At 39.8% G+C, this 16,761-nt stretch overlaps 1 protein-coding gene across 4 annotated transcripts in view; it reads left to right on the top strand.

Moving 5' to 3' along the window:
- Positions 1-16,761, top strand: part of C1H9orf85 (chromosome 1 C9orf85 homolog) — a 284,217-nt gene that overhangs the window by 120,156 nt on the left and 147,300 nt on the right. The gene's annotated exons all lie outside the window — the stretch shown is intronic.

Raw genomic sequence — 16,761 nt, forward strand, 5'->3', positions numbered from 1 at the left:
CTGAAGAAAATAACAGCTTTAAAGACAGGGTAACTCAATTGACAAAAGAGGTCCAAAAACCAGTGAGAAGAAGAATGCTTTAAAAAACAGAATTAGCCAAATGGAAAAGGAGGTTCAAAAGCTCACTGAAGAAAATAGTTCTTTAAAAATTAGAATGGAGCAGATGGAAGCTAATGACTGTATGAGAATGCAAGAAATTACAAAACAAACCAAAAGAATGCAAAAATAGAAGGAATGTGAAATATCTCATTGGAAAATCAACTGATCTGCAAAATAGATCCAGAAGAGACAATTTAAAAATTATGGGACTATCTGAAAGCCATAATCAAAAAAGTGTCTATACATCATCAGTCATGAAATTTTCAAGGAAATCTGTCCTGGTATTCTAGAACCAGAGGACAAAATAAACATTGAAAGAATCCACCAATCAGGGCCTGAAAGAGATCCAAAACAAGAAACTCTTAGGAATATTGTAGCCAAATTCCAGAGTTCCCAAGTAAAGGAGAAAATTTTGCAAGCAGCTGGAGAGAAACAATTCAAGTATTGGGGAAATACAATCAGGATAACACAAGTTGTGGCAGTTTCTACTTTAAGGGACTGAAGGGCTTGGAATATGATATTCCAGAAGTCAAAGGAACTAGGATTAAAACTAACAATCACCCACCCAGCAAAAATGAGTATAATACTTCAGGGGGAAAAATGGTCATTCAATGAAATAGATGATTTTCAAGCATTCTTGATGAAAAGACCAGAGCTGAATAGAAAATTTGACTTTCAAACACAAGAATCAAGAGAAGCATGCAAAGGTTAACAGGAAAGAGAAATCATAAAGGACTTACTAAAGTTGAACTGATTACAATACTATATGGAAAAATAATATTTGTAAATCTGGAAACTTTTCTCACTATTTGGGTAGCTGGAGAGATTATGTATGCACACTCACACACATGTAGACAGAGAGCACAGGATGAGTTGAACAGAAAGGGATGATATCTAAAAAAATAAAATTAAGGGGTGAGAGAGGAACAATATTGGGAAGAGAAGGGGGGGAATGAAATGGCACAAATTATCTCTCATAAAAGAGGCAAGAAAAAAGCTTTGTCAAAGGAGGGAAAAGAGGGGGAGGTGAGAGGGAAAAAGTGAAGCTTACTCCCATGACATTTGGCTTAAGGAAGGAATAACATGCACACTCAATTTGGTATGAAAATCTATCTTATGCTACTGGAAAGTAGGGGAGAAGGGGGTAAGTAGGGTGGATGGATGATGGAAGGGAGGGCAAATGGGAGGAGGAAGCAATTAGAAGTTAACACTTTTGGGGAGGGCCAGGGTCAAAAGAGAGAATAGAATAAAAGGGGGGCAAGATAGGATGGAGGGAAATATATTTAGTCTTACACAACATGACTTATGTGTTTTGCAAAACTCCACATGTATATCCTATATTGAATTGCTTCCCTTCTCAGTGGAGATGGGTGGTGAGGGAGGAAGGGAGAGAAGTTGGAACTCAAAATTTATGGACTGAATGTTGAGACTTGTTTCTGCAAAAAACTGGGAAATAAGAAATATAAGCAATGGGGTATAGAAATTTATCTTGCCGTGGAAGACAAGAGAGAAGATGGGTATAATGGAGGGGAGGAGTGTGATAGAAGGGAGGGTACATTGGTGGAAAGAGCAATCAGAATGAAAGGTGTTTTGGGATGGGGGAGGGAGAGATTGGGAGAAAATTTGGAACTCAAAATTTTGTGGAAAGGAATGTTGAAAACTAAAAATAAATAAATAAACTTTAAAGAGAAAAATAAAAGATAAGAGAGACCTCTAGGGTGTCCTTGTATTGCTTCTTCTGATCACAGTGGGATCGCCTACCCGTGTGAGTTTTCCATAAAATAGTCTTTTTTGGTAAGTGGACATTTTACATTTGAACAAGGTGTCCAGCCCTTCTGAGTTGCACTCTCTGAAGCATAGTGCCAATGCTTGGCAGTTCAGCTCAAGCAAGCACATCAGTGTCTGGTACCTTATTCTGCCAGGTGATCCTCAGAATCTTTATGAGACAGTTCAAATGGGAGTCATTCAGTTTCCTGTCATGGCTCTGGTAGACTGTGCATGTTTCCCAGACATACGACAATGAGGTCAGCACAATGGCTCTGTACACCTTCAGTTTGATAGTCAGTCTAATACCTCTTCTCTCCCAAAATTTTCTTCAGAGCCTCCCAAACAGTGAGCTAGTTCTGGCAATGGGTACGTCAACCTTATTATAAATGTGTACATCCTGGAAAGTTCACTACCAAAGTAAGTGAACTTATCCACACCATTAAAATCTTCTCCATCTGTTGTAACTGATAGTTCCATGTATGTATGGTGTGGTGGTGCCTAATGGAGCACCTTTGCTTGCCTGGTGTCAATTATATAAGGTCAGAATGAGCACAGGCAGCAGAGAATTGACCCATACTTTGTTGTATCTCAGTTTCAGAGGCTGCATTGAGTGTACAATCACCTGCAAACAGAAAATCATGTGCCAGCACTCCCTTCATTTGGGTCTTGGCTTGTAGCCTTTTCAAATCAAAGAACTTACCATCAGCGCAGTAGTTCATCTTGAGGCCATGTTCATCCTTACTGAAAGCATTTGACATTTATTCTTCACATGGGGTGTAGGATGTGTTTAGGGAAGACCAGTTCCTTTGGTGTGGGCCACCAAGCCCTTTTTGGCGCTTTTTCTACCTTTGATGTTCACCTGTTCCCCCCAACTCTCACCTGTGGCTCCAAGAAGCTGCAGCATGCACAGCAGCCACACCCTGGTAAACCATGTTGACAGATGGGCCAAAAACAATTGAGGGTAACCAAGGGGTCTCAAACCAAATGGTGAGTTAGGGGGGTGTCTACCCCAAGCATGTGAAGAATTCCCCTGGTGGAATGGCCAGATAAAGAACCATTTGTTCCAATGGTCATGAAGGTAGCTGAAGCAGGCGATATGAAACGCTTAGAGCTTGGTTAGATAATGAAGGCACAAAAGTACTGCATCCTGAGCCATCGCCAGCCATGTTGACTCTGTCCTGCCACTGGAGTATGATGACACTAGAGGAGACAGTGAGGCTGGACAACTTCATGCAACTCTGCCTCACTTAAATCCAATTTACACCCGAATCAAAAGATATCACCCATACCAAAAGGAAATATATACTCTGGGTGTAACCTCCTTTGTAAAATGAGGTTAAATTAGATCTCATAGTTACAAAGAATGAATGAAAAAGCATTTATTCCATGCCTCCTATGTCTGGTACTGTCATATCTACTGAGAATTCAAATCCAAAAGGAAGACAGTCCTTGATCTCAAAGAGCTTTCACTGCAATAGGGAAAGGCACGCAACACAGATGAAAGTAGTGACCAAGAAAGAATGGAGTTTGACTGGAAGGTGAATGAACCCCAGGGGACAATCCCTTGCCATGTTCTTGTCAAAAGCAATGGTCATATTGAGTTGTTGTGGATGTTCTTGAATGATCTTTCTGTCATGCCTGACTCTTCATGACCCCATTTGGGACTTCTTTTCAAAGATACTGGAATGGCCTACCATTTCCTTCTCCAGCTCATTTTATAGAGGAGGAAACTGAGGTTAAACAGGGTTAAGTGACTTGCTCAGAGGCACACAGCTGTTAAAGTCAGAGGCTGGATTTGAATTTAAGTCTTCCTCTCTCTATGACCTGTACTCTATCCTTTGTAGGACTGCAGTTGTCCTTAAATGGGTTGCCATTTCTTTCATTTTCTCTAACTCTCCCTTCTGCATGAAATACTCTCCTCCCTCTGGTCCACCTACAGATCTCTTTACCTTTCTTTTAAGTCCAACATAAATCACTTCTTTCACTGAAAACCTTACCCAGTTCTCCTGAATGCTAGCACCTTCCTTCTGTTAATTCCTATTTATCCTGCATATACCTTGCTTCATATATGTATGTTTCTATGTTTTCTCCCCCATTCAATTATAGTATAGCTCTTGAGAAGGACAATCTTTCTGCCTTTTTTTTTGGTATCCCCAGTGCTTAGCACCCCGACACATAGTAGGCACTTAATAAATGTTTACTGATTGACTGAATAACCAAGAATGAGTTTTTATTGAATGATAGACTCTTCTTCTTAAGATTGTCTTCATATTTTATATCCCCCCCAAAAAAGAAAACTTCTTTCATACTCAGTTTTTGAGTATCTTTTCTCTGTAATATCATGTAGCCTAGTTAAAGTCATGTAAGTTGAATGTAGAAGTTGGATATAGTGGGTAGAGAGCCAGCTAAGGGGTTGGAATGATCTGAGTTCAGATTCAGCCTCTGACACATATACTGCCTTTGTGATCCTTGGCAAGTCAGTCAAAATGTTAATCCTTTTGTGTAGGTTGCTCTGTCAGATCATCTGCATTTGGAGGGTGGTATTGGTCGTGGGAATTTCTACATTCAGAAGCTGCTGAACAGATCCAAATCCTCCCTTCCCTCCCAAAGAGCAAAGTTTTCTTTATGCTATGTTAATTTTTACTTTGGATCATCCTAACATTGTAGATATTATTCCTATCACCCAGTAAAATAATTTTTTTAAAAAAATAGCATTTGAATGCACTCAAAAGTTGGATTTACATACATTAAAACCATTTAGTTTTTTCCTAAAATGCATAGAGTTATTTCACAAACAATTGCTAAATTCCAGTGACCAATCTTATGAACTCCCCTAGAGTTATTAAGTCAAGGACTTGTGGTGAGCTACATGGGTGGAGGGAGCCCCCTTTGTGCCTGAAATCATGGCACATGTGTTAGTGTTTATGAAGGAGGAGGTCCTCTTCCTTCTTTGATACAACCAGTTGTGTTTGCTGAGCAGGGCTTTAGTATGTTCAGTTTAAGAAAGACTGGAAATGATAGAATTTCAGGAGCAATGAAGTTTATGATGGACTGAATACCGTCAATGATTTTCAGATCTTTGTCCTTTGATGATTCCCTGTTTTCTCAAATGGAACAAAAATTATCCCAGCCAGTATTGCCACACTGAAGAAGGGAAGAGGGAAGACAAATACCAGAGGAGAGCAATGAGGGGCACATTATGTTGGTGATCACAGGAAAGAGAGCAGCAGAGCACGGAGTGACAGCCATAGAAGAGGAAGGGAAGATTCAAGTCTACATTACTTGTCACACATGTGAAAGCAATCTGGTTAGTGGCTTTGCATCTTCCTTAGCATCTTCTATGATTTTCCCTTCTGAGAGATGTACATTGTCATGATTGATCTTGAGTCAAAACATGATTCAGAAGCTTACTAGTTGTGAGGAAGAGTCATCTTACAGGGTATTGAAAGAGGCAGTAAATATGTCTGTGGTCTTCCTTGAAGCGTGGTGAAAAGGAGACAAGCTACAGGATTTCAGGCAAGCAAATCCTCTCCCCTCCTCCCCCTCTCACTCCTTCCCTTTTTCTGTTAAGGAGGAGTATGAATACTAGAAATAATAGAACAATGAGACTGGAGTCAATGAAAGATAAAATTCTAGAATGGATTGCCAAACAATCTCCTTACGAGCAACAAGTGGAGATGATCATTATAAACGGTCCTGGGATCTCTAAGAGTGTTGTGCTTTATAGGCTTGTGAGTGTGTCAAAAATTAGGTATGCATGTATGTGTTTGCATACACGCACAAGCACACACACACAAAAGAAAAGTTCAACGACATGAAGAAAAGTCTCACATGACAGGGCCCATATATTCCTACCAGATGATCTTGCCAAAAATGGTGGTAGGGCTGGCGAGGTGGGGGCTGAGAGGGGCCATTGTGAGGTCTGGCACACGCACACTGTCCCTTTGTTCGCTAGTAGCGCTGAGCGCTTATAAAAGCCGGGTCCACAAGGGCATTACTGCCTTCGTGGAGACGGCTTTGACCGCGAGTCTTGGGAGCAACGAGTTGGCTGTCAAACTCCGCACGTGTCCCAAGAACTTGGTCAACTTTTTTTGGAGGACTTAGTAGGATGATTGCTTTTGCGTTTTTGGCGCGCCCTTTGCAGTTACTGAAAGATAAAATGTTTCCCGAGACCCGTAAACCCAAGAAGAAACGTCCTGCTGTCGACGTCTTCGGGTCTGACATCATTGAAGATTTGTTGGCGGAGTTTTCCACTGCGCTAATGCACCACACTGTGCTAATGCACTTCATCCAACCTGAGCCCTGCAGTTACAATGGACTTTCTGAAAAGCTGGTGAAAACAGAGGACACATCCCCCAATTTCCCTATGAAAATCTTCGTGGAAGTGACAACCCGTGACATGAGAGTCCTCGCAGGAAGACCTCCTAAGGCTGATGGTCGGCTGGCCTGGATGAAGCCCAGAGGCTATCTGCATATTTTTGAGATGTGGGCAAGGCTCAGTCGGGAAAGAGGACGCTATTGGGGGGGCTTTTATCCTTACCGTAGTGACCACCAGTATTATACTCAGTGGTACTCTGGTTCCAGCGTTCAACAAAACCCCAAACCCAAGAGCTAAGCAGGTTCTGATTTCTTCTGTTATCATGGTAAAAAAAAGAAAAAAAGTTAGGAAATTTGGGAAGGCAGATACAAGATCAGAAGAGAAGTAGTGTTGAAGGGAATTTAGCATGAAAGTTTTGGGAGCCTCCGCGTTCCAGATTTGCAGCCGCCCCCTTCCGAACACCTTGATCGTTTTGCACCAAATGAGCAAGACCTACATGAAGCAGGGACTTCTGAGCAGCCCCAGGAGTCCCTGAGGACCAGGACGTTTCAAAGAACTGTGATAGGCAAAGGATCCCTGGAAACCCATTCTCTGGATCTCTGCCTCCATCCTCCCAGCTCTTACCCTTACCTCCCTTCATCTCTAGTGCCTTCTACCCTCCTACTCTCCCCTCTTCTGTTCCCTTTAAAGCTCCCCTTTAAGCGTTGTCAAATTAAAATGTTTATGACTTTTTTCCTGCTTTTTGCTTGTTTTGTATTCCTAGTGCTTAGCACAATGCCTAGAAAATAGGAAAGCCTTGAAAATTACTTTATATGTCTATGTGAAGAAGTTGTTTTTTCATTCATGTCTGACTCTCAGTCACCGTATTTGGGGTTATTTTGACAAAGGTACTGCAATAGTTTGTCGTTTCTTTCCGCAGCTCATTTTACAGAGGAGGAAACTGTGGTTAAACAGGGTTAAGTGACTTGCTCAGGGTCACAGAGCTGTTAAAAGTGAGGCTGGATTTGAATTCAGGTCTTCCTCTCTCCATGCCCTGCACTCTATTGATTGTAAGACTGCAGTTGTCCTTAAATAGGTTGCATTTCTTCCATTTTCTCTGGTCTGCTTTATGCATGAAATACTCTCCTCCCTCTGGTCCACCTACAGATCTCTTTACCTTTCTTTTAAATCCAATTAAAATCACTTCTTACACTGAAAACTTTACCCAGTTCTCCTGAATGCTTCCTTCTGTTAATTAATTCCTATTTATTCTGCATATACCTTGCTTCATATATGTGTGTTTCTATGTTTTCTCCCCCATTCGATTATAGTATAGCTCTTGAAAAGGACAATCTTTCTGCCTTTTTTTTTTTGTTATCCCCAGTGCTTAGCACCCTATCTGACACATAGTAGGCACTTAATAAATGTTTGCTGATTGACTGAATAACTAAGAATGAGTTTTTATTGAATGATAGACTCTTCTTGTTAAGATTGTCTTCATATTTTATATCACAAAAAAAAAGAAACTTCTTTCATACTCAGTTTTTGAGTATCTTTTCTCTATATTATCATGTAGCCTACTTAAGGTCATATAAGTTGAATGTAGAAGTTGGATATAATGTGTAGAGAGTCAGCTAACGGGTTGGAATGATCTGAGTTCAGATTCACCCTCTGACACATATATTGCCTTTGTGATCCTGGACAAGTCAGTGAAAATGTTCATCCCCTTGTGTAGGTTGCTCTGTCAGATCATCTGCATTTGGAGGGTGGTATTAGTAGTGGGAATTTCTACATTGGGAAGCTGTTGAACAGATCCAAATTCCTCCCCTCCCCCCAAAAAGTAAAATTTTATTTATGCTATATTTATTTCTATTTTGGATCATCCTAACATCGTAGATATCATTACTATCATCCAGCAAAGTAATCTTTTTAAAAATAGCATTTGAATGCACTTAAAGTTGGATTTACATATATTAAAACCATTTAATCTTTTCCTAAAATACATACAGAATTATTTTTCACAAACAGTTTCTAAATTCCAGTGACCAATCTTATGAACTCCCCCAGAATGATCTAAGTCAAGGACTTATTGCGAACTATATGGGTGGAGGGAGCCCCCTTTGTGCCTGAAATCATGGCACATGTATTGGTGTTTATAAAGGAGGAGGTCCTCTTCCTTCTTTGATACAACCAGTTGTGTTTAGGACTTGAGTGTGTTCAGTTTAAGAAAGACTAAAAGCGACAGAATTTCAGGAGCAAGGAAGTTCATGATGGACTGAATACTATCAGTGGTTTTCAGATCTTTGTCCTTTGATGATTCTCTGTTTTCTCAAACAGAACAAAAATTATCCCAGCCAGTATTGCCACACTGAAGAAGGGAAGAGGGGAGGCAAATACAAGAGGAGAGCAATGAGGGGCACATTATGTTGGTGATCACAGGAAAGAGAGCAGCAGAGCAGGGAGTGGCAGCCATAGAAGAAGAAAGGAAGATTCAAGTCTACAGTACTTCTTACACTTCTGAAAGCAGTCTGGTTAGTGGATTTGCATCTTCATCAGCATCTTCTATGATTTTCCCTTCTGAGAGACGTACATTGTCATGATCGATCTTGAGTCAAAACATGATTCAGAAGCTTACTAGTAGTGAGGAAGAGTCATCTTACAGGGTATTGAAAGAGGTAGTAAATATGATGGCTGAACTGCTGTCTGTGATCTTTAATGAAGTGGAGTAAAAAGGAGAGAAGCTACAGGATTTCAGGCAAGCAAAGCTCTCCCTCTCCCTCTGTTCCTCTCTCCCTTCCTCCCTCCCTTTCTCTCTCTCTTTCATCAATGAAAGATAAAACTCAAGATTGGATTGCCAGACTGTCTCCTTATGAGCAACAAGTGATGATCATTATAAACTGTCCTGGGATCTTAAAGAATGTCATGCTCTATAGGCTTGTACGTGTATTAAAAATTAGGTATACATGTATGTGTGTATACACACAGGCACACACACACAGACACACACACACACAAAACCAAGGTTCAAGGACATAAACAAAAGTCTCATATGACAGTACCCATATATTCATACCAGATGGTCATGCCAAAAATGATGGTAGGGCTGGCAAGGTGTTGGCTGAGAGGGGCCGTTGTGATTCCTGGCACGTGAACAGTGTCCCTTTGTCACTAGTAGCACTGAGCACTTAGAAAAGCCGGGTCCTCAAGGGCATTACTGCCTTCGTGGAGACGGCTTTGATCGCGAGTCTTGGGAGCAGCGAGTTGACTGTAAAACGCCGCACGTTTCCCAAGAACTTGGTCAATTTTTTTGGAGGACTTACTAGGGTGATTGCTTTTGCGTTTTGGGTGCATCCTTTGATGAAACATAAAATGTGGCTGAGGCCGAAAGAGGCTGAGACTCGAAAATGCAAGATGAACCAACCTGTTGTCCTCACCATCCACAAGTCTGAGGTCATTCAAGGTTTGTACACGGGATTTTCAGCTTCAGTCATGCACCAGGACACCTTCAAACAGTCTCAGAGCAGCACTTACAGAGTTCTTGTTGAAAAACTGATGAAAGCAGAGAGGACATCTCCCAACTTCCTTATGAAAAGCCTCATGGGAATGACAACCTGTGACATGAGAGCCCTCGTAGGAACACCTCCTGAGGCTGATGGTCAGCTGGCCTTGATGGAGCCCACAGGCTACAAGTATATTTTTGAAGTATTCACATGGGGTTTTTGTCCCTACTGTTGTAATCACCGCTATTATATTCAAGGGTGCACTGCTTCTGCTTCCAACGTCAAACCAAACCCCAAACCCAAGATCTAAGTAGTTTCTGATTCTGGTTATTTACTTGGGGGACATCATCTGTTATCATAGTATAAAAACAAAGTTGCAGAATATGTGGGTAATTTGGGAAGACAGAATACAAGAACAGAAGAGAAGCAGTATGGAAGATAATTTGACATGAAAGTTTTTGGAGTCTCTGCTTTCAAGATTTGCCCTGCCCCCTCCTTTCCAGCACCTTGGTCTTCTTGCACCAAATGAGCAAAAACTACATGAAGCACACTGACTGAGAAGCCCCAAGAGTACCTGAAGTCCAGGAGGAAGAAGACCATGCCATCAGAGAAATGATGACATGACTTGCACTTGACTTTGTTTTGAGTGAGGGAGGGCTGTGCAGGTCACCAGCCTCGCTTCTCCTCCAGAGCCATCTGAATCCAGTGACCAGATATTCATCAGGAGGACTGGAGATGGTCCAGGATGAGGCAGTTGGGGTTAAGTGACTTGTCCAAGGTCACACAGCTAGTGAGTATCAAGTGTCTGAGGTGAGATTCAAACTCAGGTCCTCCTGACTCCTGCACTGGTGCTCTATCCACTGCACCACCTAGCTGCCCTCAAAGAAAGGTGACAAGTGGAGGGATCCCTGGAAACACCTCCTCTGTACCTCTGCCTCAGTTCTCCCAGCTCTTACCCTTACCTCCCTTCATCTCTAATACCTTCTACTCTCCTGCCCTCCCCTCTTCTGTTCCCTTTAAAGCTCCCCTTTAAGAGTTGTCCAATTAAAATGTTTATGACATTTTTTTTCTTCTTACTTGTTCTGTATTCTTAGGGCTTAGCACAGCACCCGGAAAATAGGAAAGGTTTAAAAACTACTTTATCCATCTATGTGAAGACGTTGTTTTTGTTCAGTCATATCTGACTCTCCTTGACCCTATTTGGGGTTATTTTGACAAAGACACTGGAGTAGTTCGTCATTTCCTTCTCCAGCTCATTTTATGGATGAGCGAAGTTTGGCAAACTGAGTTTAAGTGACTTGTCCAGGATCACATGACTAGTAAGTATGTGAAGTTAGACTTAAACTCAGGTCCTCTCCAGTCCAGGGGGTCTTCTCTACTTACTGCACACCACCTAGGTCTCCCCTATGTGAGAAAACTTCATTACAAACTATTGATTCTTATGATAATATTATGTATTATATTTTTTCCTCCAAAACAGGTCTTTGAAATAGGCAGACCAGGTTATTGTTCTCCTTACTTTACAGATGGCGACATAGCCCAGAAAGGCACATGAGTCCAGACTAGCCTATAGTAGCATATAATTTAATTTTTTACAAGTCTGGCTATGTCACTGCACCTCCTCTCCCTTCCAGGGCCACCCTCATCTCCACCCCCACCCCCTCATTTTAGTGACCTCTCTCACTGTGAGAATCAAATACAAACTTCACTGTTTAGCATGTAAAATCTGGTTCCAACCTATCTTTCCAAAATTATTTCTCATTACTCCTCCTCAAGCATTCTACATTCCAGTCCAACTAGCTTACATCCTGTTTCCTAAGCACAGAATTCCATCTCCCACCTTCTCAAATTTTCACAAACTGTCCCCCCATGCCTGGAATGCTGCTCTGCCTCCTTTCCTCTACTCTCTACCCTTTGGAATCTGTCACTCATTTGAGGATTAACTCAAATTCCCACCACCTTCTACACTAGGCCTTTCCTGATCCACTCCCACTTCCCAATTAGTCCTTTCTATCCCTGATGAAAATTACTTTGAATTTGCATCATATATATTTAAGTTTTCTTTCTCATGACACTCTTTGCATGCTTACATGTTCTCCCAGGAAGGAATGCCCACCGAGTAAGAGCAGGGGCTATCTATTTTTTTTTTCTTTGGTCTAGGCTTCCTCAGGATCTAGCACAGTCCCTTTCTGTACCAGTTACAGGCATTCCTTATTTTATTATCGTTAGCAAATTTTGACAAAGTGAAGCTTTGCAGCAATCCTGTGTTGAGTTGAGCATGATGATCAAGGCTCCATTTTTCCAACAGCATGTGCTCCTATTGTGTCTCTGTGTTACATTTTGGTAATTCTCACAAAATTTCCAATCTTGTCATTACTATACCTGCTATGGTGACCTGTGAATCTGTGATCTTTGACATTACTTTTGTAAGTGTTTTGGTGCACCATGAACCACACCCATCAAACAATAAATGCTGTGTGTGTTCTGACTGCTCCATTACCTGAACATCTCTGTCCCTCTTCTCAGGTTTCTCAATTCCCTGAGATGCAACAATATTAAAATTAGGTCAATTAATAACCATGCGATGACCTCCAAGTGTTCAAGTGAAAAGGAAGAGGCGATCGATAAGATAAACTTCATTGTTGTCTTATTTTAAGAAATTGAGACAGCCACCCCAATTTTCAGCAATCACTGCACTAATCAGTCTGTAGCCATCAACAACCAGACAAGACCCTCCACCAGCAAAAAGTTTACCACTCGCTAAAGGCTGAGATAATGGTTAGCATTTTTTTAGTGATAAAGTATTTTTTTGAATTAAGGTATGTACAATAACATTTTAAATATTTTTTCTAATCACAAATAAGGACAACTTTCAACATTCATTTAAAAAATTTTTTGAGCTCCAAATTATTTTCTCCTTCCCTCCATCCCTCACTACCCCCTCTCTAATACAGTTAGCAATTTGATATAGAGTTTGTATGTGCAATCACACATTTTTTTAAAGATATAATGCCATTGCACACTTACTAGACTACAGTAGGGCTTCTTAAACTTTTTCCACTCAGTTTTTTACCCAAGAAATTTTTACGCAATGCCCAGGATATAAGTATATAAAATAGATATACAAATCAAACATTTACTGATAATCAGAAAGAAATTTATTTTAAAACAATTCTTTGATATACATATAATTTTACCATTTATTAAAAATGAAAGTAAATTTGCATTCTAATGAGATGGTTGTACTTGTTTATTTTTGCATAAAGAATTAAATCTTGGTGGAATATTTCATACTGCAGAACACGTAGAGCACCTTCAATGTTTCTCAGAGTTGATCGATATTTTGATTTTATAATCATCAGTGCTAATATAAATACATAGAACAAAATGGCAGAAGTATATTTAGGGCCATTTCAGAAGCTGTTGAAATTCTGTCCTAGTCCTGAGCGAAAATTCTTTTTTTTTTTTTAGGAAACTCGAATTTTAAACCTGTGTTGCTTGATAGCTTAGCAAATTCCTCTTGAACTTTTAATGGCAGATGACAGACATTTTTATTTCAGTTGAGTATGGTTTGTAAAGCCAATTAAGCTTTTTAGAATCAAAATTTGGAAGGAAGTATTTCTTTTTTTTTTTTATTTTGTAATGTTTAACAATCACTGCCATACAATTGCGATTTTATCCCTCCCCACCTACTCCCCACTACCCCCCTCCCTCCCCACAACTGCATACAATTCTGTATAGATTCTACATATACTTTCCTATTGAGTATATTTTCACTATAGTCATGCTATGTAGTCAGACTAAGATAAATGAAAGAAATCGTATAACAAATCAGAACATGATACACAAACACATACACATACACAAACATGATCTGCTAAAATATGTGAGTGACTTCCATATTTCTCTCTCTGAGTGTGGAAGGCATTTTGCCTTGAGATCCTCCATTGGGATTTTTTTTTTTTTTTTTGGTAAGAAGTTCTTGTGTTATTACAAAAATCTAAGTCTACCAGAAAAAACTCTCACACACTGTGGTTGTTGCTGTGCGTAAAGTTCTCCTGGTTCTGCTCCTTTCACTCAGCATCAGGTCATATAAGTGGAAGGAAGTATTTCTGCAACTGTATCCGCAGGCACTTAAGATGATCAAATTATAACTATTACAATTAAACCTTTGGGAGAGTTGTTTTCAATGATAAAATCATCTGTGGCTATAAACGTTTCTAAAGAGCCATTTTTCACCCTATTCTTCCATGTTAATTTTTTTTTAGTAAAACTTTCCATTTTATCTTTTAACAAACACATGCTACAATTTTGTCTTTGAAGTGACGTTTAAATCATTGAGTTTTTTGAAAATATCCAACAAATAATGTAGTTTTAAAAGCCGTAAGTCATTATAAAATATTAACAAAATTAAATTTCTACTCAGTCAAAAATATGAACAACTTCCTCTTTCAATTTCAATAGTCTGTTTAAACTTAGCCCTTTTGAGAGTCTCCTGACCTCTGTATGTAGTAATAAACTTCTGCAGTTGGAGTGCATGTCTTTCCAAAGGTTTGAAAACACAACATGTATGTGTGTGTATATCTGTTTTATATATATATATATAAAATGTATTGGCTACAAGTGCCTCTGGATGAATCATGCAGTGAGTAAGAGTGATGTGTTCACTGCCACCAGCTTTAACTTTTGCTATAAATCCAACATTCTCGCCCATCATTGCGAGTCTGTGCAGACTCCAATGCAATTTTTCCACTGTAAACCTTCATTTGTGAAAAAATTTGTCGACTTTAAGACACATATCTTCCTCTCTTGTATGCTCTTCCTAAGGGTGACAAAACAAACAATTCCTCATGTATGCTTCCTTCATGAACATAGCTCTTAACATAAAGTAAGAACTGTGCCATGTTAGAAATATCAGTTGTTTCATCCATCTGAATTGCAAACTTTGGGCTGTCCATAAGCCTGGCAATAAGCCATTGGAACTGGTCATTACTAATTTCAGAAATTCTTTTGGAAGCAATATCATTTGATAAAGGAATCTTGTGAATATCATCCCCATACGTTTTCTCATGAACTTTTTTTTAGCAGCAGGTAATATGAGATCTTCTATCATGTAGGGTTTTTTAACTTTTGCCGTTACATGAGAAGTTTCATAAGACACAACAAATTTCTGAAAACATTTTTCTTTAATTGAAGATTTTAAAAGTCATTCAAAATATTCCTTTGATTTGTTGCAGTATCTTGTATGCTTGGTATTAGGATGTTTTAGTTTGGCTGGTTTCATACTGGTTTCATGCAATCAAAATTATCCATTTTGCACTTCATAATGTTCTCTCTCTCTTGTTTGGTCATAAATTCCTCCATTCTCCATAAATTGGACTAATAAACGATTTCTTGCAAAGGGCAGGTCTTCAAGTATCAAAGACAGAACATAGACTAGGGAAGGGCTGGTGATGCAATTTACCTGAAACATAGAATTTAGGAAGGAGATTAATTGGAGGTTTGCCAAGGGCCTTATAAACACTTTCTCATTATAGCATCAAAATACCCTATGAGATAGGTCCTAGAAGCATTCTTGGTCCCATTTTACAGATGAGGAAACTGAGGCCCAAAGAAGTTAAATGATTTGCCCAGGGCCCATTGCTAGGAAATGTCTGAGGCAGTTTTCAAAATCCAAGTCTTGACTTGATGTCCAGTGCTCTGTCTTTTTGTCAAGTATATGAAGGAAAGTAACATGAGATGAACTCGAAAGAGAGACTGGAACCTGATTGTGGAGGATCTTGAATCCAGGACCATATATGTTGAAGGCAACAAAGAACCACTGAAAAATTTTGAATAGAGGAGTGACATGATTAGAATGGTGCAGTGATGTGAAGGATGAATCAGAAAGGAGAGAGATTAGAGGAAGGTGAGTTAGGAGGCTACTGTAGTAGTTGAGCAGTACAGGAGAAAGAACGCTAGATTCTGGGGCAGAGGACTTTGATTCAGATCCTGCTTCTGCCACTCACCCTCCTATGTGATCTTGGGCCAATTATTTTACCTCTCTCAGCTTTGATTTTCTGAAGACATCAACATTTATTAAGCACCTTTTATATGCTAAGTGATGGGGATACAAAGAACACAAGGAACCGACAGGCTGACAGGGGAGACAACATGCAAACAACTGTCTACTAAAAAGATAGACAGGATAAATTGCTGATAATCGACAGAGAGAAGGCATTAACATTGAGGGGGATTTGGAAAGGCTTCCTGTAGAATGTTGGATTTTAGTGGAAGAAAGTCAGGAAGAGGGGGAGAATTCCAGGCATTGGGAACAGTCAGTGAAAACTGCCTGGAGTGGGGAGATGCAGTGTCTCATTTGTAAGGCATATCAAAGGTCAGCATCACCAGGTCCTACCTGGAAAGGGATAAGACATGAGAAGGTTGGAACTTTGGAACTGGAATGCAGAATGAAGCAGATTATTTTCTTTTACGTTTTGTTTTGGTTTTTCTTATGTTTTCTCCCAGTTTTACTTCTTCTATGCAACATGACTAACATGAAAATGTTTTTTAATAAGAATGCATGGGTAGAAACTATATAAGATTGTATGCTGTCTTGAGAAGGGAGGGGAAAGGGAGGGGGAGAAAATTTAAAACTTATGGAAGTGATTGGTGAAAACAAATTAATTTTAAAAAAAGATATGAGAAGATTGAAAAGGTAGGAAGAGGCTGGGCTATGAAGGGCTTTAAAAGCCAAATATAGAATTTTATATTTGATGCAGGAAATATTAGGGAACCAGTGAAGCTGGTTCAATAGGGGGGTGCCATGGACAGATCTGTGTTGAAAAAAGATCCATTTGACAGATGAGTGAAGATGAACTGCAGTGAGGAGAGCTCACTGAAGCAGAGAAACCAACTAGTACGCTGTTACAAGAGTCTGGCATGTGTTGATTTGCGCTTGTACCAAAGTAGTGCCAGCATGAGAGGAGAGAAAGGGATGTATATGGGGCATACTATGAAGGTAAAATCTACAGGTCTTGGCAGCAGATTTGATATGGGAGGCAAGAGAGTGATGAATTAAAGATAGCACTTGGGTTGATGACTGGAAAGATAGTAGTA

Source organism: Notamacropus eugenii, chromosome 1, assembly GCF_028372415.1.
Source record: "Notamacropus eugenii isolate mMacEug1 chromosome 1, mMacEug1.pri_v2, whole genome shotgun sequence".
Classification (NCBI taxonomy): Eukaryota; Metazoa; Chordata; class Mammalia; order Diprotodontia; family Macropodidae; genus Notamacropus; species Notamacropus eugenii.